The sequence below is a fragment of the Alosa alosa genome, chromosome 8 (assembly GCF_017589495.1).
Source record: "Alosa alosa isolate M-15738 ecotype Scorff River chromosome 8, AALO_Geno_1.1, whole genome shotgun sequence".
NCBI classification, from domain to species: domain Eukaryota; kingdom Metazoa; phylum Chordata; class Actinopteri; order Clupeiformes; family Clupeidae; genus Alosa; species Alosa alosa.
Genome location: NC_063196.1, coordinates 29,522,472 through 29,531,293, shown reverse-complemented (window position 1 = coordinate 29,531,293; position 8,822 = coordinate 29,522,472). Strand labels below are relative to the sequence as shown.

Below are 8,822 nucleotides of genomic sequence, written 5' to 3'. Positions count from 1 at the left end.
AATGTGTCCATCAGTCAATCCAATGGGCGTGCTTATCTGTATGGAACACTGTTGATTCTGACACACACATCACACACACCACATCACACACACCACACCACAGACACACCACACCACACCACACACACACCATGTGTTCTGTGCCCCAACTCAAACTGCTTGTCACTTTGAAGTAGTACAAAGGCACTATCTCTCTCTTTATCTCTTTCTTTCACACCAACACACACACACACACACACACACACACACACACACACACACACACAGCATCTACCGTGGAACCTGTAGATCTATTCCAGTGTTTTGAGGAAGCTAAACAAACGGTTAAAGTAACCAGATGAGTGAAATTAGCATGCGGATTGAAGGTTTGTGTTTGTGGGATCTGGCAGCGATCGGAAGCTGCTCTCCTTTCTGCCCTCAGACTCCCAAGTACCACCCCCCCCCCCCCCCCCACCTCTGCCTCCCGCCTCCGGTCGTCATGGCAGCGGGCAGGCAGCCAATGAGAGCGAGCTGGGCGAGCGAAGCCCTGGCAGCAGCGAGGGGAGCGTCTGACACAGACGCGGCCTGACACTCGCTCCCCCCGGCCCGCCCGTCAACAGGGGAGACCCCCGCAGGCACTAAAGACAGACACACACACACGCACACACACACACACTCACACACACACACACACACACACACACACACACACACACACACACACACACACACACACACACACACACACACACACACACACACACACACACACACACACACACACACACACACACACACACAAAGCCATGGCCCACATCTCACAGGGAAAAATATAGGGAGGGGAGTGAGAAAGCTTTAGTTGTAGAAGTGTGCAATATGCTAAATGGCCACCACCATCAGTTTAGTTATCCCTCATACTCGTTCACAAACACACAGACCATGACAGAGAGAGAGAGACACACACACACACACACACACACACACACACACACACACACACACACACACAGTCTGACACCAACTGGCATCCAGTGGCCACAGGGCAGCATGTGGGTTTGGTGTGGTTTGGGCTAGGGGCTTTGAATGGAGTGGACAGAGGATGGAAGGGCTTTGATGGATTGTGGGTATGGGGAAAGGATCACTAAAAGTGTGTGTGTGTGTGTGTGTGTGTGTGTGTGTGTGTGTGTGTGTGTGTGTGTGTGCGTACGCCCATTTGTGCTGCATATTTAGATGTGAATCCACTTGTTTGTGTGGAAATGATTGGTGGAATGTGGTCGGGGCGTGTTTTGTTTTGGGAAGCTGTAAGTGATTTTAGGGTTGGAAAATTAAAGCTGGTAGTTGGTTTCGCTGCACACCAACCCCATGTGTGTTTGTGGGTGTGGGTGGGTGTGAGGTGTGGGTCGGGGTGGGGGTGGGTGTGAGGTGTGGGTCGGGGTGGGGGTGGTTGTGGGTGGCAGAGGGAGGGCCTGAGGCGCTCATCTCCCGTGGTTGCTTGAGGGTAGAGGGATAAACGTGTGTGTGTGTGTGTGAGGAGGATAATGATATACCAGGTGAGGCAACTGATCACCTCTCTGATGTCTGACGGGTAGACTGTCATCACGCATGCCGCCTGCACAAGCTCACTCCCAACTCTACCTCACTTCTCTGCCTGTCTCTGAGACATGGACATATCAAATCACCTCCTCCTCTCTCCCTCTCTCTTCAACTCTAATGTCTCTATGGCTTTAAACACAATCATTGATCTGTCTATAAATCTATCTATCTATTGTCCACCTTTTGGTCCACTATTTAGATTTATTTAGCTATCAGCAGTGTAGAACACAGTATAGAGTAGAAGTACACATTGAGTTAATGATGACGTATATTTTCTGTACATTCAGTGGGATCCTCAAAGACTAATTGGCTTGACAGGTGGTACCTGTCGTGTCATGATGTCAAATTTGTAGTCCTTGTGTTAACTCTGTTGTCACGGTGTCCCCCATCTTGTCTAAGCTGGGGGTGTAATGTGAAAGATTCTCTATGTGAGTCATGGCCATATAATGGCTGAATCAGCAAGTGGTCTCTCACTCCCAAACAGGAGTGAGTCCTAGATGACTGTCGAACATGAACTACATATATGCTATGGAACTGGACCCAATTATGCTGTAATGTGCATAGCATTTCTCTCTCTCTCTCTGTCTCTTTCTCTCTTTCTCTGTCTCTCTCCAATAGTGTAGGTTTTGACAATCCTTTTCATGTCCCACAATATAACTTGATATTCAAAACTGATCAAGAACGTTTGCCTTGGACAGGCTGGAAGCTGTGTAGCAGTTTGTATGTGATGTTAAGTCTGTGTACTGTCCTACCTGATATGTTGTACAGAGACAAATATCAAAAAAGGATTTTTCACGACACAAAATAGCCTGCATGGCATGCAAACATATCCATGGTCAACAGCACTATTAGAGCTACAGTATATGCCACACATGTGTACAGTTTTAAAACAAAGTTCTGCTTGAAGAAGGGTGGTGACACAGGGGACAGAAGTGACTTCCAGTTGTTACTGTGTGGTAGGAATTTGTCCTACCAATTGTCCTGGGTGTGTGGTCAACTGAGGGATACAGACATGTTTATCCATGGGAGTATTTATATTGTGCACATGTGTGTGTATGTGTGTCTGTGTGTGTGTGTGTGTGTGTGTGTGTGTGTGTGTGTGTGTGGCCTCTGTGTGTGTGTGTGTGTGTGTGTGTGTGTGTTTGTGTTTGGCCTCCGTGTGTGTGTGTGTGTGTGTGTGTGTGTGTGTAAATCTACTCTGCAAGTGTCTGTGACTGACATTGAGAGCAGTAGAAAACATTAGGAAGGGAAAGGCATGGGTGTAGTAAGGCAGTGAGGATGGTTGAGTTTGTATCTGTGTGACAGAGAGAATGTATGTGTGAGCGAGTCTCACTCTGTGTGTGTATCTGTGTGTGTGTGTGTGTGTGTGTGTGTGTGTGTGTGTGCTAGCTGCTGACACACACTCTGCCGCTTGCTCTTGGCACCCTCTCATTACGCGCCAGCAGGTAATTGGGCAGACAGGATGCCCCAAGGAACCCTGGGTACTCACCTCGCAGGCAGGAAATGATCAGCCATCTCTTCACTCTTGCCCAGCCACCAAACAAACTGCTTTTACCGCCAATTCTGGACCACAGAATGACCTCTATGCGACCTCTCCACCCTAAGAGAGCATGAATGGGCATAATCTTGTTTGTGTGCATAACTCTCTCACATATATCCAGATATAAATAGATATAAATATACACACACACACACACACAGGCCTATATGTCTCCATGGCAAAACCAGTCACATGTTGCTGTTTTGAGATCTACAGGGATAAAGAATGTGTGCTAAAATGGTCAAATTATACATTTCACAGCATAATATCTACACTTGTTTATTGTCAATACACTTTTTATATTGTGAATTACAAATTCATGCCTTATACCTTTTAAAGATACTTTTGTTGAGATGATTCCTACCAGTGTCATGCTAGCTGTCACTTTTTAGTTTTTTTTAATGCTGTTAATAGGTTATGGTGTTTATTAACTTGCAAGTAAGACTGTTAAACAGTTTGTGTTTGTTCTAATATAGCTTACAAATTTAAATGCACAATGTCAAGGGCTATTGGGATATGGGCTTCATTAGGAGCCCACAGTAGCAATGAAATAGGCTAACCCAACTGACTTATTGCATGTGTTCTATGTAAGACATCTAACATCTACACCTGGCATCACTTTAACACAGCTTAATGATGATACACATCTTATCTATTCAAAATAATCTGTTCCTACCTTTATATTGTCTACTTAAAGATATATCCATGTATCAAGTTAGGTCCACCGTTATTTCAGTCACAAACACATGCTAGACCTGATGAATTACAGCTAATGTTATAGATAATAGGTCAGATAAGTCATCATCACCACAACAGAAAGCACCATGGAGGCAAAATCCAGCAGTTAAACTTCTAAAAAGAGAGTGTAGGAAGACTGAAAGAAAATGGCGTAAATACAAACTTCAGATCTACTATGAAATCCATAAAGAGATGCTCCGCACATATAACTCTGAAATATGCAGAGCAAGACAGTCTTTCTTTTCTAACATTATCAATAGAAGTTTAAATAACACTCGTATTCTATTTTCAACTGTTGATAAGTTAACAAATCCCCCCTCACAATTAGCGCCTGAACTTCTCTCAACTAATAAATGCAATGAGTTTTCATCTTTTTTTAAAGGTAAAATTGACAAAATCAGACTCAACATGTCTGCTCAATTACAAATTCAACAACCTGAACTTCCAGCAACAAACAGAGGGAAACTAAACTTGATGTCAGAGTTCAGCTTGATAGACTACGAAACACTTGAAAAAACGGTACACATGTGTCTTAGACACTCTGCCTACCAATTTCTTCAAAACTGTTTTTCACCTCATAGCGGCGGATGTCCTTCAAATTGTAAATGTATCACTGCTGTCTGGCACTTTTCCTAAGTCACTGAAAACAGCTGTTGTAAAGCCACTTCTCAAGAAGAATAACCTGGATGCCTCCATGCTAAACAATTACAGGCCCATATCCAATCTACCTTTTATTGGCAAAATTATTGAAAAAAGTAGTCTTTAATCAATTAACCACCTTCCTAACATCAAATGGGTATTTTGATTACTTTCAGTCTGGTTTTCGGACAAATCACAGCACTGAAACAGCTCTCATTAAAGTTTCCAATGACATACGCCTCAACACAGATTCAGGTAAAACATCAGTCCTAGTGCTACTGGACCTTAGTGCAGCATTTGACACTGTTGATCACAATATTTTACTACACAGACTAGAACAGTGGGTTGGATTTACAGGCATAGTTATCAGCTGGCTAAAATCATATCTACAAGAAAGGAGCTTCTTTGTTGCATCGGAAACTGTACCTCAACACCAACGTCCTTGACCTGTGGTGTTCCCCAGGGGTCGATCTTGGGGCCACTATTATTCAACCTCTATATGCTCCCACTTGGACAAATCATTCAAAATAATTTGATTTCATATCATAGCTATGCAGATGACACACAAATTTACTTAGCTCTATCACCAAACGACTACGGTCCTCTTGAATCTATGTGTCAGTGTATAGAACAAATCAACACCTGGATGTCTCAAAATTTTCTTCAGCTGAACAAAGAAAAACTGAAGTAATTATATTTGGTAAAAGGAGGAAAAGACTTAGGGTTGCCACTCTCCTTGACACAAAAGGGTTGAAGGCAAAGGATACTGTTAAAAATCTTGGTGTATTAATTGACAGTGATCTAAATTACTGCAATGGACTGTTCACAGGCCTTCCTAAAAAGACTATTAAACAGCTTCAGGTGATACAAAATGCAGCAGCTAGGATTCTAACAAAAACTAAAAGAACTGACCGCATTACTCCAATTCTTAAGTCCTTGCACTGGCTTCCAGTAAGTCACAGAATTGACTTTAAAGCACTATTGCTTGTTTATAAATCAGTAAATGGAGCAGGACCTAAATACTTGTCAGACATGCTTCAGCAGTACACATCTTCTCGTCCTCTCAGGTCCCAGGTGAAAAACCTGCTAGTAAAACCCACAGTTAGAACTAAACATGGTGAAGCAGCTTTTAGCTGTTATGCGGCTCAGTTGTGGAACCAACTTTCGGATGACACCAAAAAGGCCCCAACTGTAGCCAGTTTTAAATCTAGACTTAAGACCAAACTGTTCTCAGATGCTTTCTGCTAACTGTGCCGAGTTTCAAATTCTGAATCTGCCTTGATAATTATTCTACCTTGTCTTTTATTACTTTTTTTACTACTTTTGCCTTTGTTTTTGCTTACTAATTATTCTTTATTTTTAAATGATTTTACCTTGTGTTTTATGTTTTCTTTTTATTATGATCTTTACCTTTTAACTATTCTTTGACTATATTGCCCTTCTATGCTTTTATTTGTTATTATTGTTTGGTTTTGTTTATGTAAAGCACATTGAATGACCTCTGTGTATGAAATGCGCTATATAAATAAACTTGACTTGACTTGACTTGACAACACAGATTTTTAAGCGCAGCAGCACTTTACATGCGCTTGACAAACTGATCAAAACTGGTAACTACATTAAAAGTTTGTTGGACCTTTTTAAAAGCACATAATGGCAGCAGACATGACGTTTCTGGATCCGTTGACACGTAACCATGGCCGGATCTAGAATAGGGCTGGGAGGGGCAATGCCCCCCCAAATATTTCTTCTGCCCCACCTAATTGGTCAATTTTAATTGACAGCTATTGAATCTGCCAATCACACTTTTCTAATTCGTCCTGTCTGAATTTCGAGGGTGCTGATTTGCTGGTTGGGTAGTATAAATATCGGAGCAGCAGCGTTCCCCTACCATTCCACACGTAACCCTAGATATTGTGATGCCCAAGCAAAGCAACAGACAGCGTGACACTGATAGGGAACTTTACAGGCATGTTTCTCCAGGCATGTTTATCCAGGCATGTTTCTCCATGCATGTTTCTCCAGGCATCAGGCATGTTTCTCCAGCCATGTTTCTCCATGTCTCCATGTCTGACTCTGTCACATGTACAGTCAGAACACTTTGAATGTCTTTATCTCTGTAGTTTGGGGGTTGATATTCTTGAAGGCATCATTTGAAAGTTTCCATGAAAATACAACACAAATACATTGTACAACACAAATACAAATTGTACAAATACGAATGTAGCGGGTTGAAATAGTGCACCTGTGCCTTTAAGGCCGTTCATTAGTAAATCGGTGGATACAGCTGGCTGGTTTCTTTATAAGTTGACTTGCACCATGGGTCAGGTATGCAGCAGAGGTGAGGCTGGTTTGTTTGGCTCTCAGCACGTTGTCAGGAAGGCTGTTCCGGTCTGTGTGGTGATCTTCCGGGTGGCAGCCGGTTTTGGGATTCTCTCGCATACTGGAAGGTAAGCTAATGCTCTGGTGTCAGATGCCATTGTAGGCTACTATTTCGCGTCAGTGACTATTACATCTCCTTTTCCCTCGGTAGGCTCAATATTGATTGCTCGGTGTGGCGTCTAGTTCTGTTGTGGGCTGTTTGCGTTTAAGGGCTTTGTGCCCCTGAATTGTGTCCTGATCATCTTGACCGCAGGTATTTTATCCACGATGTCATATATATTCTTCTCATTACGTAGCCATGTCAATTGTAAAAGCTGTTAACGTTCACTCAATTCCACGCACATAGACCCTCCGGTGGGCTGACGGTGTCTACTTCGCATTGTTTGTGGATGTCTCCTCCAAACACTTTGAAGCTACAGCGTGCCGTCTAACCCTCCACTGTGGTATGTAGCCATCTAGCCAATCAGCGCTATTCCTCGCTTACTATCAATATGGTGAGTAATTAATTGCTTCCGTGTGCTTCAGCAGGTTGCATGGTGTTATCGCCAGGGTCGCCATCCTTTGCTTGCTGCTGTTTTGCCTCTGTTTGTCTTTGCTCATTTGATTTGCATGTCTTGTCCTTGTCATTATATCTTGTGATTTATTTGGTTAAGTGTAGAAGTCTTTTATTTTCATGTTCTTTTGGCTTTATGTTATTTCGTTTGCATGATTTTGGGAAGCTTTAAGTAGGCACATATGCAGGCATAGTTAGGCCTGCCCGCTGTGTAATTCTACAGCCTAGTCTAGGCCTCCTATTGCTGCTGGGCTTCTCAAAGCAGTTGTGTCTGTCTATCTATTTGAATTTGTCCTTTGGATGGCCATCCACTCCCTTATTGTGTGTTTGTCTTGTATGTCTTTGATTTAGTTCCTGTTTGTATCCATTGTGGTAATGGGACAATTCAGTCAGCTCTAAGGGTCAGCCTGTGTCATCCGGGCCTAGTGTGATTACTGTTGTTGTCTGTACTTTTCGTTGTCTGTTGTGGTTTGTTTTGCAGGAGTAGGGGGTGCTACAGGGGAGGCTGGTCACCTGGTGTTGGTGGGAGTCTAGCTTGTAGTGCATGTGTGGCTTCACTGTGTGTGTTTCCAGTACTGTTCACCTGTGTGGGTTGCGGTGGTTGCTGTCTCCTATATCCACGTGTGATCCTGACATCCCTTTCTTCAGGATAGCCTGCCTCCCTCTGGTAAGCCCCTTCCTCCAGTTCAACTAATTGTCTTGTCTTATGTTTTGTTACCTTCCCACTCTGTGGCACAAAGTTGTACATTTTTAATAATAAATGAATATTTTTTAGTCTGTGTTACAGCTTTCCTTCCGGTTTAGGTTTCTCTTAATTTGTTCCCCATCCTCTGTGCTTAAATAAAAACCTTTCATTTTGTGGAACTCTGTCTCCGTCTCATGCCTGAGCCTGTTGAGTCTTTTGATTAACAGAAACCTGTTCCCTGGTTTGATACTAGGGTGTCGTAGTCAGCTACTAAAGTAAACTTCTTGCCAGTTCTTGGTAACGCCACACAAACTCACACACATACACACAGACCCACAGATACACAACAGAGACTGAGGCGTATTCACATGCACTCAAAAATGTACACAACAGATATACACAGTATTTGTATTTTAATCTGTTGAGGCAAAGGGCATATGCTTCTGTTTCTGTGTTCTCAAGTGTTACTGCAAGAGCAAGCATGAAGGATGGCCTTCCAAAGGTTTAAAAAAAAAACTTGTCCATGTAAGATACAAAGAGAGAGAGAAGAGTGTGTATGTATGTGTGTGTGTGTGTGTGTGTGTGAGAGAGAGAGAGTACAAGAACTAAAATAACTTTGCTCGGCAGTGCAGGTCGATTGCAGCAGATTTAATGAAGGTGAGCAGTTCTTGCCTGAGGTCATATGCCTCGGTCATTGTGCTTGTATGTTAATG

General features: G+C 43.0%; 1 long non-coding RNA gene across 2 annotated transcripts; it reads left to right on the top strand.

The window, feature by feature from the left end:
• The first annotated feature begins 6,812 nt into the window (after nt 1-6,812).
• Nucleotides 6,813-8,150, top strand: LOC125299705. Of its 2 annotated transcripts, none has more exons than XR_007194428.1 (4): nt 6,813-6,939; nt 7,023-7,124; nt 7,218-7,314; nt 7,400-8,150. It is a non-coding gene; the product is annotated as an uncharacterized LOC125299705 (long non-coding RNA). The 2 variants fall into 2 exon arrangements; XR_007194429.1 differs by having other exon boundaries at nt 7,397-8,150.
• Nucleotides 8,151-8,822: the final 672 nt, after the last annotated feature.